Source organism: Melospiza melodia, chromosome W (assembly GCF_035770615.1).
Source record: "Melospiza melodia melodia isolate bMelMel2 chromosome W, bMelMel2.pri, whole genome shotgun sequence".
NCBI lineage: Eukaryota > Metazoa > Chordata > Aves > Passeriformes > Passerellidae > Melospiza > Melospiza melodia.
The window spans coordinates 21,425,177-21,449,647 of record NC_086225.1 but is presented as its reverse complement, the minus strand read 5'-3'; positions in this window follow the sequence as shown (position 1 = coordinate 21,449,647).

Here is a 24,471-nt window from a genome sequence, read left to right as displayed (position 1 = left end):
TTCCTTTATGGAGGAGGAGAGAGTTGATGGACTGTTGGTTTGACCTGTGTCATTGCAGAGGTGTTACTGTCACCTTCCAATCCACTGTCACTTTTGTAAAACTATAAATATTGGAGTCAGAGAATAAAACTTCCCTTTTTTCCTTCACCTTGAGAGAGGTGGTGTGCTTGTGTTCTTTTGTGTCTGTCAGCGACATCTGGTGACCGCCGAAGTGTATTGCAGCCTAGGCTGAAACACTGACAGCGGATTGCGGTGAGGTTTTCCCCTCCTCCTTTTGGTGCTTTGCCTGCTGTTCTCGGGCAATGGAAACCTCTGTGGCTTTCCAGGACGATTCCCTCATTTTGGATCTCTGGAGGGTGGTTCTGGAGTGGAAACAGGTGTCTGTTTCCTGGGATGGTTTGGAGAGATTGATTCTGTGGGCCCGAGAGCGAGGTTTTTTTTCGGACATTGCGAAGGTGTTCGATAGGCAGGAGTGGTCTCGCTTGGGGGACCACCTTATGGAGGCCCTCTTTGATGATTGCACTGTAGATGTGGGACCGCTGCTGCTGCAGTGGAGGCAATGTGAGGAGCTTTGGCGGGGGTCCAGTTCTTGTACCCCTCGGAGCTCCCAGGGAAGCCCTTCTATTTCAGATGTGGATGAGGAGGAGATTGAGCTCCTGTATGATGTGGACCCCCCCTCCCCGCCTCATGACGGTGTGCTGGGGAGTGGCCATTATCCGCCTGGGGTGGATTGGGCTCACAGCCAAGCTGTCCCGGGTCCGGGGGGCTCTCTGGATTCGGCGGGCCGTCCTCGCCCCGCCTCGCCCTGTGCGGGTGGCGGGGCGGGGGACGGGTTGCCCTCTCTGTGTGCCTTCCCGGCCTTTAAGGGTCAGCCTCCGCCCCGACTTGAGGCTGCTGCGGTGACTACCTGTTGTCCGAACTGCGGTGTGTCCACCACGTTTCCCCTGAGCGAGGTGGGGGTGGGTTCTCCCACCTCCGAATCGGGTTCCTCAGCGGGGGGAGCGATTTCGCCCTCCTCCGCATCTGTGCAGCCTGCTGGGCATGCTCAGCCGGTGGAGGCAGTCGGGGGCGGGACGTTGCCCGCCTCTGGGTCTGCGCAGCCAGTGAAGGCAGTCGGGGGCGGGGCGTTGGTCGGTGCTCCGCCCAGCCCCGCTCCGGTGGGCGGGCAGCCCGTCCCTCTCCGTTCGGTGGGGGCCGTGCCCGCTACGGGATCTTGCAGATTGGGGCGGGCTCTCATAGGGGGCCTGCCCGGCTCCCTTGTGCCGCCCCGCAGTGACGCGGCTCCGCGGGCTGCGCCTCCCTCGGCATTCCACCCCGCCCCCGTATCGGGGGATGGGGGCCCCGCGCCGGCTGCGTCTGGCGCTGTGCCAGATGTGCGGGCCGTGCCGGCAGCTGCGGCTGCCGAGGCGGCCCCTGCCGGAGCTGCAGTACAGCAGGGGACTGGGGTGTTTACCTTTAGTGCAACTGCTGACGCGACCGGAGGGAGGCCGGCGGGTGCCCGGGGCCATGGCCCTTTCTCGTCAGGTCTTTGGACGCTTCCTGCGTGCCAGGTGACTGTGCGTCCGAGGCACCCTGAATGTTTCTGGCCAGAGGCAAAAACCAACACTGACGAGATGAATGAACATCTCTCCTAAAGGCATCTGCAGGGTTGGGGGGTGGATTCCTTTGGCTCTGCTGGTGCTGCAGGGGGCGCAGGGATGAGTGGTGTTGCCCCGGCTCCCAGTCAATCAATCCCTCCTGTCTCTGGGGGGCCCAAGGATCGGGGCACAGCAGGTGCGGTGGCTTTGCCAGGGGGTCCCCAGGCTTTCCCTGTGCTCAGGGGCGTCACTCATAACACTTATGAACCCCTTGTGTATAAGCTGGAGAAGGAACTCCATGAAGCGGTTGCTCAGCATGGTTTGGGGTCTGCTGAGGTTATGCACATTCTTCGGAGGCTTGATCAGGATGTGCTGACACCTCACGATGTCCGTTGTGTGGCACATTCTCTTTTTGACCCTGTGCAATTTGGTGTTTTTGAGACCAAGTGGGCTCATCTGGCAGCCCAAGCGGTGAGGCGGAATGCTGCGCTGGCGCTGGAGGACCCCAGGCGTGGAGTTGTTGTTGACATGCTGATGGGGACAGGGCATTATGAGAATGTTCAGGGACAGGTTGGATATGATCCCCTTGTGCTTCAGCAATGCAACACTCTGGGCATGGGAGCGATTCTGCAGACCCTGGAAATGGCTGCTCCGAAGCAGCCGTTCTCAACTGTTGTCCAGGGGGATGATGAGCCTTTTATGGTATTTGCGGCGAGGTTGATTGTGTCCGTGGAGAGGCAGGTGCCTGATCCTGTGGCGAGGGACGTTACAATTGCAAACCTTGTCAAGTGCAATTGTAATGACGCTTGTAATAAGGTTATAGCGGCTATGCCTGGTGATCCTAGTATCTGGGAGATGGCAGAAGCCTGTGCGAACATCATTCCCTCACGTCGGAAGTTGGCCGCTGTGGCTGCCGCTGTGCAGCCCGTCTGGGCAGCACCACAGGGCGGGCGGCCGCAGCAGGCGAATGCACAGACTAGCAGGAAGCGGGGGAAGAAGGTTCAGAAGGTCAAATTCCCCATGTTCTTGTGCGGTCGGTGTGGTAGGCCGAATCACATGTCTAACGTTTGTAAGGCGACTGTTGATGCTAATGGCCAGGCGTTGCCAGGTTCGGGAAATGTGAGGCGGAGCACGCAGCAGGAGGGGCGCGCTCAGACACAAGCTTCCCTCCAGACCCAGGTGCCGATGGAGGTCTCCTTTGCCGGCTTGCAGCCAGCACCCGCGGATCAGCAGGCGTGGACGTCTGCACCGCAGCAACAGTTGTCTTAGATTCGTCTGAGATACGCAAGGTTCCCCTGGATGCCTTTGGTCCCTTGAGTGGGGGCATGAGTGCTCTCCTTATGGGGAGGTCCAGTGCCACCCTTCAGGGCATCATTGTGCACCTGGGGCTCATTGATGCAGATTTTACAGGGTAGATTTGTGCCATGGTCTCCACACTCACTCCCCCTGTCACAATCCCAAAAGGGACACGGCTTGCTCAACTTGTGCCTTTTAAGTCTTCTGTTCGCAGGACAGCTGACCGGTCATGTGGAGCTGGTGGCTTTGGATCCACTGGGCCGCCTCAGGTTCACTGGACTGCTGTCCTGACCAAGGACCGTCCCGAGATGCTGTGTACCCTGTCTGTTCCTGGTGCGACACCGTCGGAAATCCACCTCTGCGGGCTTCTCGACAGCGGTGCTGACATCACTGTTCTCTCCCTTGCCGCCTGGCCCTCGGAGTGGCCCCTGGATCCAGTGGGGACATCTGTCGCGGGCCTGGGAGGGACGGCACAATGCTACGTGGCCCAGCAGCCCGTGCTGGTCACCAACCCGGAGGGACAGATGGCCTGGGTTAGGCCTCATGTTACTTCTACTCCTGCCAACCTTTGGGGGAGGGATGTTCTGTCTGCCTGGGGGGTGCGTATCGGGACGGATTTTTAATGGGGGCCACTGCAGTGAAGGGCGCAGAGTGTCCTACGCCTCCTATACGGTGGCTGGTGGACAAACCCGTTTGGGAGAAGCAGTGGTCCCTCCCTGATGATAAATTAGTCGCCCTTCGGAATTTGGTGCAGGAGCAGTTGGACCAGGGTCATCTGGAGCCTTCTAACAGTCCTTGGAACACTCCTGTCTTCTGTATCAAAAAGAAATCTGGGCAATGGAGGTTGTTGCAAGACCTCCGGAAGGTCAATGCCGTGATGGAAAGCATGGGACCATTGCAGGGGGGCATGCCATCGCCTACCATGCTTCCTGCAGGCTGGCCGGTCCTCATTGTGGATCTGAAGGATTGTTTCTTTTCAATTCCTTTGCATCCCGATGACAGACCGAAGTTTGCCTTCTCGGTGCCAGCGATTAACAAGGCTGAGCCCGCACAGAGATATCAATGGAGGGCATTGCCTCAGGGCATGCGCAATTCCCCTGCCATATACCAGTGGTATGTGGCCCGTGCCTTGTCTGGAGTTCGCAAGCAGTTTCCTGATGCGCGTCTGTATCATTATATGGACGACATTTTGGTGGCCGCATCCACCCAGGATGAGCTGCTGAGGATTCAGCCTCGGTTGCTCGATGCTTTGCATGCTCATGGACTGCAGGTGGCTGCAGAAAAGGTTCAACAAAAACCACCCTGGAAGTACTTGGGGGTCAAAATTTTGGAACGGACAATCTGTCACCAGGAGGTGCAATTTGTGCATTCTGTGAAGACACTGAATGATGCTCAGAAATTGATAGGTGTCATCACTTGGTTACGTCCTTATTTGGGACTAACCAACGCACATCTGTCTCCTCTGTATGATTTGTTGAAAGGAGACTCTGATCTGAAGTCGCCTCGCACACTGACCCCTGAGGCGCGTAAGGCGTTGGAGGTGGTTCAGCAAGCTGTTTCAACTTGTCAGGTTTATCGCATTGATCCCTCCGTTGATGTCACTGTGTTCATTACCACTCCAGATTCGCATCCCACAGGTATCATTGGTCAATGGAGTGACAAATGGTCTGATTCCTTGCACGTTCTGGAATAGGTTTTCCTGCCCCATCAGCCGCAGAAGACGGCAACTACATTGCTTGAGCTGATTGCTCGCTTGATAATCAAATGCCGACAACGGTGTTTGCAATTGATGGGTGCGGATCCTGCAAAGATCATACTCCCGGTGCAACGGGAGGATTTTGACTGGAGCTTTGCAAACAGTGTGTCTCTGCAGAGTGCTCTGGAAAATTTTTCAGGGCAGATCACTTATCATCTGCTCAGCCATAGGCTGTTGCATATGGCGAAATTCACACAAATTTCTTTGCGGCCCAAGAATAGTCAGGAACCCGTGCAAGGACCCACCGTCTTCACTGACAGTTCAGGAAGGACAGGAAAGGCCATTGTTACCTGGAGGGATGGGTCTGAGTGGCAGGTTCTGGAAGGCCATGAGAATGGGTCAGCTCAATTGGTTGAACTGAGGGCTGCTGTCATGGCATTTGAGAAATTTTCCCAGGAACCTTTCAACTTGGTCACGGATCCCGCCTATGTGGCTGATATCGCACAGCGGTTGGGTCATTCGGTTTTGAAGGAGGTCAGTAATCCTGCCTTGTTTCAGTTACTGAAGACCTTGTGGTGTGCCATTCAGGCCCGAGTTCATCCATTTTATGTTCTACATGTGAGGAGTCACACCGATTTGCCAGGTTTTATAGTGGAAGGTAATGCGAGGGCTGACAAGTTGGCTAACCCAGCATGGGTAGCGCCTCAGCCTGATACACTCGCACAGGCCAAGGCATCGCATGGGTTTTTCCACCAGAACGCACATACCTTGCAGAAGCAGTTTCAGCTGACGCCAACTGAGGCTCGTGACATTGTCGAGTCATGTGATGACTGCCATGCACTTGCTCCGCCTCTGCCAGCAAGGGTAAATCCCAGAGGCCTTAGGGCCTTGGAGCTTTGGCAGACCGATGTCACCCAGGTTGCCGAGTTTGGCCGGTTCAAGTATGTGCATGTCACTGTGGACACGTTCGCTTCTGCGATGTGGGCTTCGGCTCACACTGGGGAGAAGACCCGTGATGTCCTTGCCCACTGGAGGCAGGCCTTTGCCATTCTGGGCATACCTTCTGCTGTGAAAACCAACAATGGTCCTGCTTACGCATCGCAAAAGGTGCGGCAGTTCCTGCAGTTGTGGGGTGTCTCGCACAAGTTTGGTATCCCTCATTCTCCGACTGGTCAAGCTATTGTAGAACGCGCTCATGGTACTCTGAAGCAGGTTCTTCAAAAACAAAAACGGGGAATGCAGGGTGAAACCCCGCACAGTCGGTTGGCAAAAGCTTTGTGCACAATCAATCATCTCACTGTGCCACAGAACTCAAATAACCCTGTCATTTTGAATCACCATCTCTCATTGCAGGCGGCAGACGAGGCACATCAGCCTCGAGCGAAGGTTCGGGTGCGGAATTTAGTCACCAAACAGTGGGAAGGCCCCTATGACCTTATCGCTTCGGGGCGCGGGTATGCTTGTGTATCCACAGATACTGGGGTACGCTGGGTACCTTCCAAATGTGTTCGCCCTGATCTGCGACCGCAGAGACAGAATCCAGCTAATGAGCAAGATGGAAACCGTGACCAACCTGAAAGGCATCAAGCGGGGGAATCATTGAGTGATGATTCGGATGCAGACATTGAGAGTGATCACTCCAATGATTCCTCTGCAAGTGGACACTGAGTGTTGTTCCTATTTTCCTTTTCACATTGTTCATTTTTCCTTTTTTCTTTTTTTAAACGGAAAAGGGTGAGATGTTGCCCTGTTTTTTTGAGATTTTCTACGCCTTCTGATGTTGACATTCTTGTAGTGAACTTTCTCACACACTTTCTGTAAATAACTCATTGTTTTTCATTCCTTTATGGAGGAGGAGAGAGTTGATGGACTGTTGGTTTGACCTGTGTCATTGCAGAGGTGTTACTGTCACCTTCCAATCCACTGTCACTTTTGTAAAACTATAAATATTGGAGTCAGAGAATAAAACTTCCCTTTTTTCCTTCACCTTGAGAGAGGTGGTGTGCTTGTGTTCTTTTGTGTCTGTCAGCGACACTCAGGTATTTCCAATTTCACCCTTCCCCCTTCAAATATTATTTTCACATTAAGTCGGGACAACAAATCTCTGCCAAGAAGGGGTGTGGGGCAGTTTGGCATATACAAAAATTGGTGATCTAATTCCTTCCCCCCAAACCTAAGATTTAAAGGTTGTAAAAATGGTTGTTCCTCTAGCTTCCCTGTTGCCCCCACCACCTGTACCATTGTGTCACTCAAAGGTCCCAATCGTCTATTGAGTACAGAATTAGTAGCTCCAGTGTCTACCATAAATTCTTGATCCTTTCCATCTATCTCTAAAACTACCCTTAAATCCTTTTCTAGTCAGCTTTGATTCTGATAGTTTCCCAAAACTAGTGCTTGAGCGACTTCTGCTGGTCCTCCCGTGAATCCTCCCACAGGAGCATTCCCCATTGGACCTGTCCTTAATCCCATGTTTCCCATGCCCATACCTCCTCTAACCGGGCATTCATTTTTCCAGTGTCCCAATTGTCGGCAAAACGCACACTGGTTTAGATCCAACCTCCCCATGTTAGGTGCAAACCCAAATCCTCCCCGACCTCTTGCCAACCCCCTTTGTCCGCGATTAGCTCCTCCCCGACCTCGACCCCTAATGGGTCTTCCTCCTGCCCCTGTCTGTTGCATTAAAGCCAGAATACTAGCTTGTTGTCTTTTTGCAGTTTCTTTTTCCCTGTTGTTGTATACCTTCCACGCTACCTCCAGCATTTTATCCAAACTCCTAGTATCCTCTCCTTCCAGCTTTTGTAACTTTTTCCTAATATCCTCTTGTGATTGCCCCATAAACAACAATGCCAATTGAAGTTTTCCTGATTGATCCTCTACATCTAAATTAGTAAACTTCCGAGCCATGTCTTTTAATCGTTCTAAAGAGGCAGACGGAGAATCATTCTTGTCCTGCTTGACCGAATACAACTTAGACCAGTTCATAGTCTTAGGTATTCCTGTCCTAATTCCTTCCACCAACAATTCCTGATATCGTTTTACAGCCCTTATTCCTCCCGTAGAGTTTGGGTCCCACTTAGGTTCTTCACTTGGTACCAATTCATCAACTGTCTCATTTAGTTGTCTCAACCGAATTTCCTCACGAGCCTTTTCTCTAGTGGCTCTAATAACCATTTCCTTTTCTGTGGAATCCATTATAGTATCTAATAATACCTGTAAATCATTCCAGTCCGGATTCTGAGTCTTTATTACCATTTTAACCACCCTTGCCACCCTTTCAGGATCCTCCCGATAACTCCCCGCTGATTGCTTCCATATTACCAAGTCCCCGGGGGAGAAAGGCACCTTTATAAGTATCCTTTCTCCCTGTGGTCCTACAGCTTCCCTTAACGGCGCAATTAACTGTGGCCCCTTCTGCCCCTTCCTTCCCTTGCGAGTCCGCCCTGCTAACGGAGTTCTTTTAACACTCTCATTCTTTTCACCATCACCACCATCACTATCACTCTCACTAGATCCCATTTTTATAGCTATATCCGCAGGGGGAGCAGGGGGCACATTAGGAGCAACCGGAACCCTCGGAGGTGCTATACAATAAGACAAATCTTCCTCGACTGAAGGATACAAATTACGCTCCTTTCTTTCTTTACATCCCACACACTCCCTTTCATCATTCACTTCTAAAACCAAGATACCACATTCCTTTTGCCATTCCTCTTTCCGATATAAAATGAAAAACAAATCCAAATATGGTATTTCATCCCATTTCTCATTTCTCCTTAAAAATCGCATCAAAGATTCCATTATCCCCAATTCCAGCGTACCATTCACCGGCCATCCCACTTCCCCAATCTCATATTCAGGCCACCAATGATTACAATAATCTATCATTTTGCTTTTATCCAATTCTTGATAATAATACCCCTCACTTTTCCACCGTTTCAATATACAACCTAATGGTGTATTTCCAGGTATTTTACATTGGCTTGCACTAAGGTTTTAAAAGTTTTAAAAGACATCATATTACAACCTTTAATTCCACCTTTAATCCCAATAAACCAATATACCTTAAACCAATATACCTTCTCGCCGTCCTTCCCTAAAACAAACAGGAGGCGAGTTCCGGTCCTGCGTCCTTAGATGTCTTATGGCCGGAGTCTAGGCTTTTTTTACCAACCACCAAATCCAAATCCAATTATCACCTTTTTCCAATATAAAGCACCTTTGGGCTTACCTTGGCAGTTGTCCAACAGGCGCGGGGTGTCGGGCATGACCGATTACTCCCAGAGAAGTGCTCGGTGCCGGCTTGGAGTGGATCGGGACGCGAACCGCCCCAGCAGCCCTTGGAGTCCTGCCGCGGTCGCCAGAAAACTGTTGCCCAATTGATAAATGACACAAAACTCGGATAAGTTTTGTGGGTGCTTTATTAAGGGCCCGGGGAACTGGGGGACTCACGTCCCAAAATCCGAGTCCCTAAATTCACATATGGGTGCTTCCCTCTTATACATGCGATTCACAACAAAGTCTCCAAGAAACAGTTTCCCATTCCCCTTGCCTAGTCTCTAAGAAACAGTTCCCCGTTCCCCTTGCCTGGTCACAGACCCCTTATGATACATTCCTTGGTTCACAAACAAGATCATTAATCCTCTGCTTATCTTATTCTAAGAGCATTGTATGCTGCCTCCAGACAGGTTAGCATTCTTACTTTCCTGCACTAGTTTAATTATTTATTAAATCCCTAAGACTACCTGCTAGGTTACACACAAAACTCAACACACTTTTCAACGGCTACAAAACTACTTTTTAACAAACCAGTTCACACACAACTCACTATAATTAAATATTTTGCTAAATTTCATTTCTTTTCCAACAACTTGGCATTTCCTATCTTTAGGCTTCTGCTTGCCATGGGGGCCTTGCAGGCCCAGGGCTCGCTACACTCCGCAACTGTGCCCTGGATTAAACCACCTGCTGTCAGTTTTTCTACAGAAGTTATAAGAGTCTTATTAACTATCTGTCTCTCAGTGGTTTCAAGCAATGTGTTCATCATAGATTTCAAATAAGCCCAGTCAGGGTTTTGTGTGTTAATTGCCCTTTCTACTAAATTTGTTATTTATTTGAGTTTTCTTTATATTTTCCCACAGTGGTGTTTCACTGTTCTAACTTGACAAGGGAGTATGGAACTTTTATATATATTGGCCCCTGATTGCCAACTCTTTGCCCTAACAGGGCTTGCAGAACCAGTTCTTCCCTTTTTTGTGGATGGTAATAGTAGAGTTGAGTGATTATGGGTAAGAATCAGGGGAAGGCCAACAGGGCAGTCTCATTGACTGCTGGGAGCTAAGATTGTCTAGGAACTGAATTTAGACATCTAAGTTGGACAGAAAGTGTGTATTCATAATGTGGCTGTGCTGGGGTTCAGGGTGTCCCCAGCAGGCTGCAACGGGGTCCGGATAGCTCTGACCTGCTTGGCACAGCTGTCCAAGCAGTTCTTAGCCACAGGCCACCTCAGCAAGCTTAAGTGATATCAGCTCTTTAGTGATTATCAGCTCATAGTGATTTCAGCTCTCAGCTTGCTAGGGGCCGCAGGCAGGCAGATGCAGGGAGAGAGAGGAAAAGGCCATATGGGGTTCCACAGCGATGTCTTTATTGAATCTTCTGCAAAGCTTCCCAGTGACAGCTCTTCTGCCGAGCTGGGCAAAAGCAGCTCTTTATATAGGGTTCTGGGGTTTTGGAAATTGTTCAATAGCAAGGGTTAAAGGAAGGTGACCTATAGTCTTACAGACAGATAAGCAAGGGGTACGAAGTCGGAAGAGAGGGCCTTCTAAGGTTTCAGTCACCATGACTTGGCATTTCCTATCTTAGGCTTCTGAATGTTAGGGAATTCTTGCAGGCTCTGGGCCTGCTACATATTCACACTGTTTATATTCCTGATTAATTAGAAGATCTGGGAAATTAAAGTCTATATTTTGCGTATTTCAGAGTTGCAAAGCATTTAATGGGGCATAGCCTTTTCTCTGTTTTAGGATTACGTAAGATAAAACTTTAAAGAGATTGTTTGCCATAGGCAAGAAGATATTCTTAGCTTTATTACAGGGAAAAATGCGAGTGAGAAAGAGCACCAAAAAGAAACTTTTATATACTGTGCCTTTTCAGTGGGAGGAAGAGTCTGGAGTAAAGAAGGAAAGCTGGGCATGAGAAAGGGGGGAGGAAAGGTGGTGTTTTAATGTTTGTCATTGTTCCTCATGACCTGAATTAATTTTAATTGGCAATACAGTAAATTTAATTAATTTTCCCCAATTTGAGTTAGTTTTGCCTGTGACCATAACTGGTAAGCAATCTCCCTGTCTTTACCTTAGTGCAGGAGTTTGCTCATCCTAGTTTCTCCCTGTGTCATGATGTGAAAGGGGAGGGAGTGAATGAGGGAGTGACTGGGTAAGCATTTGGTTCTTAACAAAGGTTAACATACCACAGTATTTTTGGGAGAAGAGTTCTTTATTTCATCTGCCAGTAGAGATAGTGCTTTTCATCTAAGTGTCCTAGGCTACAATATAAAAATGTATTCTATTCCCATCCTCAAGAGCTGCTGAAACCAGGAGACGCATTGTTTTTTCTTCATCTCCTGTTAATGGGCCCATCAATGTCTTACCACATGGTTCAGAAATAACTCCCTTCAGGAGCCATTTCTGTTTAATGGGTAATCAAGGACCCACCGCATGACTCAATGATATCAGTCCATTGTGAGATGCTCCGCCCAGGGGAGAGGAGCTAAGCATCCCCATCTGGATATAATCTGGGTTTTGAGACACAGCAGTCAGTCTTTCCACTGGATTCCCAGATGAATAGCCACCCTTACCCAGTGGTTTCCAGAGGACAAGACCTACCAGATCATTTCTACAGGATCACCATGTCAACAAGACCATTTCATCTGGATTGCTACCACCACCCTAACTAGCCGGGTGTCAGGTTGTATTCTGACTCTGTCAGTGGTTTTTCTTTTGTATTATTGTATGTATCTGGGGGGTTTTTCCTTTTTCCTAATAAATTGTATTTCTGACTTGGAAGCTCTCACTGGTTTTGCTTTCACACCAGAACACTAAGCTGTGCCTCAAAGAAGGTGGCATTCTAGGCTTCAAATGACTTCTTTATTCTACAGGGGCACAACTTTTATCTGTATTCAGCTATGATTTTTAACACAATGTTTGAAAATTGTTTAAATCTGAACTACTAGTTTTCTAAGCTTTCTTCATAAAATCCTATCCAAGAAGGTAAATAACTTTACAAAGATGTCACCTTTGCACCCCTGAGGAATGGACTCATACTTGATGCATCCTGTGCTGCCAGCCCAGTAGCTGGATGCAGACTAATCACAGAGGAGGCTGCTTTACTAGGAGTAGATGGAGGTTTTGATGCCTGCAGGGCCACTTCTTAGCAGCATCAAACCCAGTTTCACTGTTTCTCTCTTGCCATTTATTTTTCCAGATTTGCAAAATTTTACTGCTTCATTTTTACATCTTGAAATAAGCCCCCTCTTTCTGCCAAGTCTGTTTTGTAATTTCCTGGTTGCTGTTTAATCCAGCTGATGGTCATCATCCTCTTAATTGTAATCAGTTTGGGGCAAATGCCCTCTCAGAGAGGTGTGGGTGTCCCATTCACACCCACTGTTACACTCAAATCCCTATCCTATCAGTGTTTGTTATCCTGGCCTTGTTGCCAGGAGGATGCCTTACAGACAGGCCCACAGTAGTATTATTCTTTGGGTTATGTTGTTATCTAGATTTCCTCAAGAGCCTAGTAGAAGACAAACAGTGGGGTGTGTGTGGGGGGGAGTGTTTAGAATGTTTATACAATTATATTATTTGACTTATATTGTTTTTGTTGTCCCAAACGTGGGCTCATTACCCAGTGCACAGTGCCTATTCACACACTGAGGAGAGGTATTTCTAGTTTTTTATTCTAGTTTGTGCAAAGTAGGGAGCCAGGTGGTAACCCCTGAAAGACTGGCTCACTGATCATCAGAATTTTACACAATTTATTCATTTTAACAAAGGCATCAGCATTCATTGGTTACAAATTGCATAGCTTTTGCATTAATTAGTACTTAAACCCCTATTTTCTAGTTATAGATCTGGCTTCTCATGCTAATTAGTGTACAGGCACAGTTATTCTCTTCAGTTGAGTCGAGGGTCTGTTTTAAATAGATGGTCATTGGATTGGTGGTTGTGATCTCCAACTTCTGCAATTACCTTTCCCCCAGTTACTGCTCAGTCCTGCTGACTTCATTCCTGGTGGTTCTTGCCCAGACAGCCCATTCATCTTGGGCTTTTGTTTCCTTTTCCTTAAAACCAAAGATTAGCCAAGACTACAAGGTTCACAATGCAATTGCTTAATCATAACTGCCTGGATATAGCTACCGATTAACAACTAAATTTTAAAAAATTCCAACATTTGGTTCAAATCTTGAGTGGCAGGATATCATTTTGACACTGGCCAAATAGAGATGTAGGTTTTTAGAATTTGATGCTCTGGAGGTGTTGGAGGTTAGGGATTTTTCCTGTTGTTTTTCTTTCCCTTAGGAATTTTTTCCCCATTTTGTTGCTAAGGGACAATAACAACCGGGTACTAAAGAGAGACAAAAGAAGTAGCCACAGCTCGGGGGAAGGGTCCAGCTGGCTACTCTCTTTTTACCTGGGGTTTTCTGGGAAGGTCAGAGATGCCATGAGAATTGGGATAGGGAAAAGGGGTTGGGTGCAGCTCCTACCCTCTTGCGGCATTCGAAGGAGAAGGAGGCTGTAGTTGCTGTGGGAAGAATTCATCACCACTGTGGGATTCTGTCTTCTGCTGCCTTCTACTGTGAGTGGAGCTCTGCTCATAAGAGCAGCCATTGCACTGGGACCTTATTAACACCCTACCTCACTAAAAAAGGTACTTTTCACCATCTGCTCATGTGACAGCTGCAGCTGGTCTGTAAACTGCACAGATAAAATTTGCTATAACAGACCCCCAACTCGACTATCCTAGTTCATTAAAAAGTAGAAGTAAACGAATCCCCGGATATGATAATGATAGGTTGGATTGGAACTCACATGGGGTACCCCAGCCAATCCAAATCAATCCTGAATGCAGACATCTAATTGGCCAGTGAGCTGGACGGTGTTGAGACCTTGACCAATGAGGTGTTCAAGTGTGGGAATTTTGAAGCCCCTATAAAAGGGGGCGCCCATCAATAAATGTGGGCTGTTGTCACATGAACTCGGTGTGTTCAGTCATGTGCCTGTCTCCAAAACTGCATAAAGTGCGACATGCTCGGGTGCCTCAGGGGAAAACCCTGGGATCCTGAGCCCTCTCCCCCTCCCATGGAGCCTTTTCCCTGCCCTGCTCTGAGCCGAGCTGCCGCTGCCCCCACCCCACCATTTGGTTTTTTTTACCACTGCTCCAGGTTTTCACTACACTGTAGCTCTGCACTCCCTGCCCCTCTGCCCTGCTGGAATACCCTGCCATTCCAGCTATATTTGCAGGGTATCTGCCACCTCTTGCTTGGGAGCCCGCCCTTCCATTCCAGCCACTGCTCCAAAGATCCTGGTGGAGCCCATCTTTGCCATTCAGCCCGTCCGCCATTACCATGTAGTCCCTGAGCTCACACCGGAGTGCCCACTGGGACCCTGACAGCAACCCTGCCAGCTCTGACCATAACTACACCAAAGGGGAAAGTGCCTGACAGACGAGAAGGCTGTTACTGGGTTTCTGGTTCTGTTTGTTGTTGCTGCCATAGTTGTTGTTTGCCTTGTTATACATACCAGTAAAGAACTATTATACCTTTTCCCATATTTTTGCCTGAAAGTCCTTTGATTTTAAAGGTATAATAATTCAGAGAGAGAGGGGTCATATTTGCCCTTCCAAGGGAGGTTCCTGCCTTCCTTAGCAGATGTCTGTCTTTCAAACCAAGATAGAAGGGTAGATTAGTGGTTCACCTCTTGTAAACACTGTTCTCAGTATTTTGCACTATATGTTTCTGGTTTTAAAATACACTTTTTGTCTGTGGTGTTTCTGAAATTTTTTGCTGCTGGATAAGGTTTGTAGGAATGTGTCCTAAAAAATGTGACTGTTCATAAACAAAGTTGTAGTATATTTGCAATTGACAATTTTGACAATTATTGTTTTGTAAAGAGAATAAGAAAAGGAATTTGGACAAATCATTTCAAAGTATGATTAAGTAGATGAAAGCACAGAAAGAGATGTTAATTTCAGCTTAGGCTATCTACACCTATTGGATACCGTATTTTCATTTTATCATCACAACTGCTCTATTTTTTGTTGTTGTTGTTATATAAATATCCTGAAGCCATATTGACTACTCTTGATTAATTTTATGTCTTTATTGTGCCTGGAAATGGTTTCCAGGATTAGCTGCTCTATCACCTTCACAGGGATCAAGGTCAGGCTGACCAGTCCATAGTTCCCTGGGTCCTCCTTCCTGCCCTTCTTGAAGATAAGAGGAACATTTTTTTTTCTCCAGTCATCATGTGCCTCTTCCAGTCACCATGATAAATCAAAGATTATAAAGAATGGTCTCATAATGACATCATCCAGGTCCCTCAGCCCTTGAGTGTGTATCCCATTGATGCCCATGAACTTATGTATGCAGAGTTTGCTTAAGTAGGCCCTGACCTGATCATCTTCCACCAAACTTACATCTTCCTTGCTCCAGATTTCCCCCCAGTCTCTGAGAAATGGGATTCCTGAAATCCCTTAGTTATAAATATGCTATAGTTAAATTTAGGTGAGTTTGCAATGGTTTTGGTTGCAAAAATAAAGCTATTAAGCAATGTTCTGCCCAGCAGAAAATGACCTGGAGGTGCTGGTCAATAGCAGCTGAACATGAGCTAGCAGTGTGACCAAGTGAGCGAGAAAGCCAATGGCATCCTGGTTTGTGTCAGAAATACTGTGTCCAGCAGGACCAGGGAAGTGATTCTTCTCCTTTACTCAGCACTGGTGAGGCCACACCTTGAGTACTGTATCCAGTTCTGGGCCTCTAAGTTGAGGAAGGTCATTGATGTGTTGGAATGAGTCCAGAGAAGGGCAACAAAGCTGGTGAAGGGTCTAGAGGATAGGTCCTGTGAGAAGAAGCTGAGGGAGCTTGGGTTGTTTAGACTGGAGAAGAGGAGGCTCTGGGGAGACCTTATCACTCTCTACAACTACCTGAAAGGAGGTTGTAGCTGGATGGGGGTCAGCCTCTTCTCCCAGGCAGCATGTGACAGGATGAGAAGACATAGCTCAAGCTGCACTAGGGGAAGTTTAGGCTGCATATTAGGAGCAATTTGTTCACAGAAAGGGTGATTAAACATTGAAATGGGCTGCCCAAGGAGGTGGTAGAGTAACTGTCCCTGGAGGTATTTAAGAAAAGACTGGACATAGCACTTAGTGCCATGGTCTAGTTTACAAGGTAGTGTTAGGTCTTAGGTTGGACTCAATGATCTCAGAGGTCTTTTCCAACCTAATTGGTTCTGTGATTCTGTCTCCAGTTTGTTTTGCTGATTGCTATTAAATCTAAGACTTTCTACCTCTCTACTTATACAATAAATGTGCATTTTTTAATTCTAAATAAAAACAACAACAAAAAATGAACAAAAATATTTTCAAAAGTAAAAGAAGAAAATAACTTTCTTTCTCTCCTTCCTCTTAATGAGTGTTAGAGAAGAGAGCAAATACTGAACAGGCATCAAATAGAACTCTGAAACTGGAGCTATTCTTTCCAGGTCATGTCGTGGTTGTATTAGTAGGGCAACATGGAGAATGTGGATCAAACAATAAAACTTGTGTGAGAAGGGAGCAAGGCAAAAAGCAGGATCACAGCCCTGGACTTCAAGAGAGCAGACTTGGACCTCTTCAGGGATCTGCTTGGAAGAATCACATTGAATAAGATCCCAAAGCGAAGGGGAATCTAGGAGAGCTTGTTGGGGTTTTTTTCAGGAATCACTCCCTCCAAGGTCAAGAATGGTCCATTCCAATGAGCAGGAAATTGAGGAAAGGTGGCAAAAGGCCTGCATGGATGAACAAGGAGCTCTTGACTAAACTCAAGGATGAAAAGTTGTATCAGGGAAAGGAGACTTAAGAGGAAAATGGAATCACTGTTTGAGTGTTCAGGGATGAGGTTAGGAAAGCCAAAGCCTGCTTGGAGTTGAATCTGGCAAGGCATGTGAAGGATAAACGTCACTGATGGAGTGACATGCTTCACTTGTAAGAGAAAAGTAGTAATATGTTTATTGATATAAACCAGGGATTTAACAAAGTTTGATGTAGGAGTAAAAAAAGTAGCATATGCAACAGTTGTTTAACAAGATTTGATGGCAAGATGCACTTAATTATTTACTGCATAGAGGACAGAGTAAGACAAAACTGTCAGGGAACCCCTCCTGTTAAATCATGAGGTTTGGAAAGGGCCTCCTTGCATTCTAAACTCCTTTCTCAGGGTAGTTTAGGTGTGACTGGATCCAGACTTAGTCCAAGACTTGGTCAATGGTTTATGTCTAAAGGATTATATGTGCACAATCAGCCCTTTATATCTCTTAACAAAGTTTATAAAGTTTCAGCACACTTATTCACAGTTCCAAGTATCTGATGCAATAAGGATTCTCTCAGGCTTAAGGAGTAACCCTGAGAGGTGTCCCTACACAAGGGGACATCCTGGCATGCATCCTTCTGTCATGCAGGAGAGCTCAATAGGCCCTGGGCTGTCCACTATTTTTGGAGTAAGATGATTGACTTATAGTCATATTTACATGGTAGTCACCTCTTGCCTCTATGCCATAAATAGCATATTAATAGTTTCTGCATTTGTAGATTGACAGTAAGTAGATAGCGAAGCATTGCTATTTGTTAATTTGTATGTTTTGGGTGGTTGAATTGAGGTTATTTATAAGCAATAGACACATTAGAGTTAATAAAATCATAACTGGGTGAAGCATAAGATTAAACATTCTGTTGCTGTTCGTGACCATCTACAAAGACTTTCCTGCCAATGGTGTTCTCCAGCCTTCTTCAATCTTTCCAAGACATGGCATATCTCCTCTGTATCATGATGAGCAGTGATTAGGGTTTTATGTCCATGGGTTTGGATACATTCTAGTAGTTGACACAGGTTACTGCCCTGAATCAGTCTCTTCACCAATGAAAGATTTATTCCAATGTGTGGCAGCAGCTCTCTGGCTACAGGGAGCAACACAACTTTCCCAGGCATTGTCCCGGGAAAGGCTGTGAGAAGAGCAGAGAAAAGAATGAGAAAAAATTCTTATCTTCACTTGCTGCACCTGTTGTTGTGAACACATGGAATGTGTTATGGAGATTTGTTTACCAAAGAGTGGTTTCTTAATTAGCCAATGGTGATGGTGTTTGGACTGGAGGACCAATTAGGTCCACCTGTATCGTAACTGTCTATAAAAGCAATGGGTTTCTTAATAAGTATAGTATAATAAAGTCATTGATCAGCCTTCTGTGAATCATGGAGTCAATGCTAATTATTACCTGGCTGGGGGCCTGTGATGGCACCAATGGAAGCAGGAAACAGATCTTGACTCAATGTATAATTAAACTGTAACAACTGATAAGACGTTACAGGGGCTGAATAATTAAAGTTGCATCCCATAATTTCAGTAAAGTTAAAAACACAAGTGTTTGAATGATTACTTGTATCCATAGTAATGTTATCTACAAATATAAAATCTCAAAGGGTTCTCATACAAACACATCCTTTTCCAATATCTTGAAGTAGTTTCAGGGGTTTCATTGGGATCTACTTCAGAATGTAAAGACAAATGTCAGTGTCACACTCACAAACAAACCCTTGCTCTTCCCGTATAATGCATATACCAGCATCAACAGTTTGCCATTTGTTTCTGCCATCTTAGGCCCACACTCTGTGTTCCAATGGATAGAACATTATTGTGATTTAATCCCAGTGCTATGATTTTGCATATGGTGTATAATAAAGCATTGTGCATTGTAGAGACAAAAGCTATTGGTCCTATTGTTGATAGGGTCATAAGTAAAATGTACTAAATAGCACCAGAATTGGAATTCTTTTTCACATTTAGTTGCATTATCCCAAATCACCTTTTGAATTTCAGTGGGCTAGGTGCCATCTTCACCCTCTCTTATGATGCTGCTACCATAGATGGCATCCACAGTTGAGCCTGGACACAACCAAGAGTTAGAAAAATATTATTTTGGGCTGCACCAAGTGCATCCACAATCAATTGGTGGTCCCTTTCATTAATTCTTTCCCTCTGAGGCAGTATATCAGATAAGGGCCATTGTTCAGTTCTCGGTGTTAACAGAGAAGACCACAATGGGTGTTCTAATTTGTTTAAACCACTTGTACTCAGTTTATAGTAATATGAATACAGCATTTTCTTTTGCCATCCTGTGGGGTGCTGTAAGAGAAAAATAGGGACTTGTTTTAGCATGGACAGATTGTGGGAGGACATCCCCCCTACCACAGAAGAGCTTATCTGCAGCTGGTGCGACAGCTCCAGGCATTCTCCACCCCACATGAAATGATGAGATAACCCAGGCCAGCTCTCTGACTAGTAAATTGTCACAAGCTAGTGAGTCATTTCTTCCTCTGTCACCAGAACTCCCAATAAACACCTGGGGGTGAGAACAGAAGTGGGGAGATAAGCTACGGATTCTGGACTGAGAGACATTACTTTTACAACTATAAAAGCTACACAAAATTCCACTGACGAAAAAAGCCTCTTACACTCACCCAGGAAACATGCAGGGGACTTCTCCCTGGAGTTTGGATGCAAATTCCATGGTTACTTTTCTGGGAATTGAGAGGCAGAATTTTATGTGTACCCGGTCATCAATTTGGTGGTAAGTTACATTGAATCCTTATCTATACTATTTCTTTGATAGCTGTAATATAGGTACCTTTATCGTGCACTGTATTTTATCTACTAGTAGTTATTTTTTGTTTTATTCCTGTGTAGTAAGTAGTCTGTTGAAATCTCATGTCTGTTAAATTCCTTTTGTAATAGACCTAATTGGCCATTATTAAGAACTTGTGAGCGAGCGAGAGCAATCTGGGGTGCAGGCCACCCCAAACAGAGCTACTGCCAGAAATCTGAGTTCAAGGCAGGACTTGTCTAAGCTCTTCCCTTCCCATTCCTAACAACAGGACAGAATGTGAAGAATGTGCTCTACACTGCAGCTGGGGAGAATGGTCCTTCCTGGAGCCTCTGGCAAAAAGTACCTGGGCAGACTCAAGTATGAGCACTGGGGTTCTGGAGTTGGGTATACAAAGGATCTAAGGCCTGTTACACCCCAACCAAAAAAGAGATCCTGTCACCTTATGAAGGGGTTCGAGCTGCCTCAGAAGTGACTGGCACCAAAGCATAGCTCCTCCTGGGACTTTGACTATCAGTGCTGGGCTGGATGTTCAAAGGGAAAGTTCCTTCTACACATCATGCCACTGATGCTACGTGGAGTAAGTGGACTGTGCTGATCATACAGCAAGCTAAAATAGGAAACCCCAATTATCACCATTGAGTTAGAAATTACATGGATAAAGAGTGACACACTCCATGCATTTTCAGAAGGCTAATAACAATTTTATTAGGAACCCATTCCTTTTTATACTCTATTGTGATACAGGTGGACCTGATTGGTCCTTTACTCAAAACACCATCACCATTGGCTAATTAAGAAACCACCCTTTTGGTAAAACATCCTTATGGGAAAACAGCTTGTTAAAAACACCACCTGAGGATTGTTTCCATTTGATTATCATTATCTCTCTCCAGCTCCCTAAAGCCTCCCAGACCAACACATGGAAAAGCCTATCTAGCTTTCTCTCTCTCTGACCAGACTGTCACATCCACACCCAATCACCCAGGGATCTTGGAAGTCATCATGAACTGGCCTCAAGGTGATAATTTTGGACTATCATGAGAAAGGGAAGAGGACCAGGTGACATGCTGAGAAGGCCCCACCATGTAATCAACTACCAGAAAATGAAAATCAGCATGTGCTCTTCAATGATGGTTCTGGCTGTATTGTAGGGAAAAATAGAAAATGGAAAGCTGCCATATGGAGTCCTACGCTGTGAGTTGCAGAAGTGATTGAGAGATGAGGTGGATCAAGTCAGGTTGCAGTTAGACAGAGTGGAAATTTTCCAGAGTAGAAATCCATTTTGATTTAGGTGAAGTGTACATCTTTGAGTTAAGTCTGTAGCTTGAAAACATAGCTGTTTAGTCTGACTGCCTGTTCTCGTAAAAAGCCTGTGCTCGGAGAAACTGCTGCCACCAAAGGACCAGAGATAAGGGGGGGCAGACAGAGAGACTGTTACAGAGAGAGGGCAACCTGACCCAGGAATTCTTTCTGATAAAGAAGAATTAGTGGCAAATGTCATGTGAAAACAGTAGAATGAATATGTATGAACCTACTGTGAAATTGCATGCATATGTATTTGAGAGAGAGATAAAAAGGATCTGGAGTTCCCAGAGGTACGCATGTATTTTGAGGGGAGTAGTCCTCACATTCATCCAGCACTGCAATAAACATACCGGCTTTATAACTTTCACAAAAGTTGTGGAGTTTGTTTGCTTCCACAAATCATTTTGGTAAAGCCAGCCAGGAGACTGTCTCTGTCCCCGCAGGGGCAGAGGGAAGACGGACCTCCTGAGGTGCACCCTGGGATTTTCCTGAAGGAGCTCTGCTCGTCTCGAATTGCCTCTTACGGAGACAGACAAGGACCTGCTGGTGTGCAGAGATAAACGGTATGTATTGAGGGGCCCTGGGGGAGAGAGAGAAATAGGACTGCTGAAAAAGTCACTCAGAGCTGTCTGAGTGGACAGCCTCGTTCCTGTACCTGCAGGCAGACCTGTTGATGGATTGAATAGACTAGAAACGGGGGTTCAGTGTTTGATAGAGCGACCGGTAGTGACTCTGGGGGTGGGTCGAGTGAACCCGTGTGTGTATTTGTGGTGTCCAGATATTGTATGGTTAATGCATTGCATGGTTAATGTTAGTGTGACTGTGTGGTGTATAAAAGAGAGCGAGCGAGTGAGTATACCTACAGTGCAGGGGGGTTTCTACCCACGACTGAAGCGGCCAAGTGAGGCCTGAGGTGCCAGCTGAGGCAGGCTGTGGGGGCAGGGACTGCCCGGCAGAGAAGTGGAGCAAGTGGAGAAGTGTGGGTGAGGACATGTTTTGTGTTCAAAGGTGCTGATTTGTGTAGATTGTGCACACTTTACCCATGGCTAGACGAACTCAAGGGATTCCTCTGCCCCGGTAGTTTGAACTCGACCCCTGGGAGTTTGTGAGTCCTGTGAATTATTGGATAGATAGAGGAGATGGACGAGTTCATTTAGAGGGGCTTTACCAGACTTCAGCTGGTAATCTAGTAAGTCTGGATTGGGAACAACCTGCTGTAGATGATTTAGAATTCCCTGGAGTGATAAACAGAACAGCCTGCCTCTGCGGGCAATTCCTGAGAGCCTTTGGTGCATTGAGAGGCTGGCACCCTGCGTGGGCATTATTGCAGTGCGGAGTTTGTGAGAGACGCTGGTATTGCTGTTCTAATAAGCGTCAGGGCATATGCCCCGAGTGTAAATTAAAGTTTCCTGATCAAGCTGATTCAGAACCTAAGATCTTAAAGCTTGTGTGTGGAAGATCACAACTGATACCTACCACCTGGGGGTGTGTGTGGGAGGAAGACTGGGAAATGACTGTGAAGCTCTGTGAAGAGAAGTTTGGGTGGAAGCGAGATAGAGCAAGGAGAAGGAGATAATAGGAACTAACCAAAACAAGGAAGTCTCTCGGGCTAGCCCCTTGGGGTGCATCTTGGCCCACTGGAAGGAAGTCACCAGTAGGGGGGGCTCTGAGAATAAAAAAGATCTAATCCAATACTGCACACGCCATTACACAGGTTAGAGGACGGAACAAAATGGTCACCCACTGGAACTTTAGATTATGATACCTTACTGCAGTTAATGTTGTTTTTAAGACGAGAAGGTAAATGGGATGAGGTTTTGTATGCTGATATGTTTTTTGTTTTAAGAAATCACCAAGAATGGCAAAGGGACTTTGGGCTCAGAGCTCCCTCTCACCCATGGATGTTAGCCCTTGAAAAGGAAAACAAAGCAAAGAGAGGGCAAATCTAACGTTGTTGTTCAGCATGCAGTATAGGACAACGGTGTATGAGATCAGACGAGGTTTATCATTCTGAGGGACAAGAACAAGATACATTTGATTTGATAAAAGCTCCTCCTAGGAGAAGGGAGGTTGAGGATGAGGATGATGAGGAAGGGGACTTCCCCAACAAGGAGGAGGACTCAGGCTGGGAAGGCACATCCACTAGAACCCATCCCCCTCCTGACAGTCCAGTTGCATCTAGAACTAGGAGACAAGCAGTGTTACAGGCCCCTCTGCGAGAGGCAGTGGGACCAGAAGGAGGGAAATTAATGATTAAAGTGCCATTTACCACTCTTGATTTAGAGCCATGGGAAAGGATTGCTAGGAATTATTGTATTGATCTGATACTTACTGTCAAACGTCTGTGATGTGTTATCAAGCAACACAACCTAGATTGGCCTGACATCCAGTTACTACTGGATGCTTTGACTGAAACGGAAAAACAGATGGTCTTAAAGACAGCAGGGGCTTTGGCAGAGGATTACTGCAAGAGCAAGCAGCTAGATTTAAATTAATATTTCCCCCTCCAAGACCCAGAATGGGATCCTAATGTATCATCAGGGGTAAAGAAATTAGCAGAGTATCAAGAGTGGATAGCAACAGGGGTGGAAAGAGCTATTCCAAAAACCATAAATTGGTCTGCCTTATATTCCCTTAAGCAGGGGCCTTCTGAGACTCCATCTGAGTTTCTAGAGCGTTTAAGGGACGCTATGTGTCGTCATACATCATTGGATCCGTGGTCTGAGATAGGGATGAATCAACTAGTTAATTAATTTTTGGGACAGTCTGCTGGAGATACTAGACTTAAACTTCAGAAAATCCAGGGGCCGGAAGGGAGAAACCTCGAAGTCTTGCTAGAAGAGGCCTGGAGGGTATGTAGTAACCAAGAAGAAGGATATAAACAAGGAATGAAAAAGTTGGTTGCAGTGGCACAGGAAGAAAGGCAAGGAAAACGCAATCAGGGACCACCCAGACAAGGACCACCTTGGCTGGGCAGAAACTAGTGTGCAATCTGCAAAAGAACTGGTCACTGGAAAAATCAATGCCCAGAACGGAGATGAGGTGACTGACAAGCAGCTGCACACGTACAAAACAACTGAGGAGGAACGAGGGATTCTGCCCCAGCAGATCCACTGGTTATAACAATGAGGCTGGGGGAAGAAAGGAAAAAGGCGGAATTTTTGGTTGATACAGGAGCCACGTATTCAGTTTTAAATAAAGCTTTAGTACCTGTGGAAAATGATTATATTGTAGTGCAAGGGGCAACTGGCCAGTCTGAAAAGGAATATTTTTGCAAACCTTTGAGATACAAATTGGGAAAACAATGGGATATTCATAAATTCTTGTATATGCCCAATTCGCCAAAGGCACTTTTAGGCAGAGATTTATTAGAGCAGTTACAAGCAACCATTACATTCAAACATGGAGAGGTTACTCTGGAGGTGAATGATCAAAAGTACATAGAGGTATTAAGTTTAACCTTAACAGCTATTCAAATCAAGGACGAAATTGATGAAGAGATATTAAGTCAAGTATTTCCTGGGGTATGGGCCGCTGATGTACCAGGAAGGGCGAGAAAGGCCTCCCTCATAATAATTAAGCTTAAGGAAGGGACACAACCAGTGAGAATTAAGCAGTACCCCTTAAAAAAAAAGACAGGGAAGGAATCAGCCAAAAAGTAGAAAATTTTCCGTGGTTAGGATTACTGAAAGA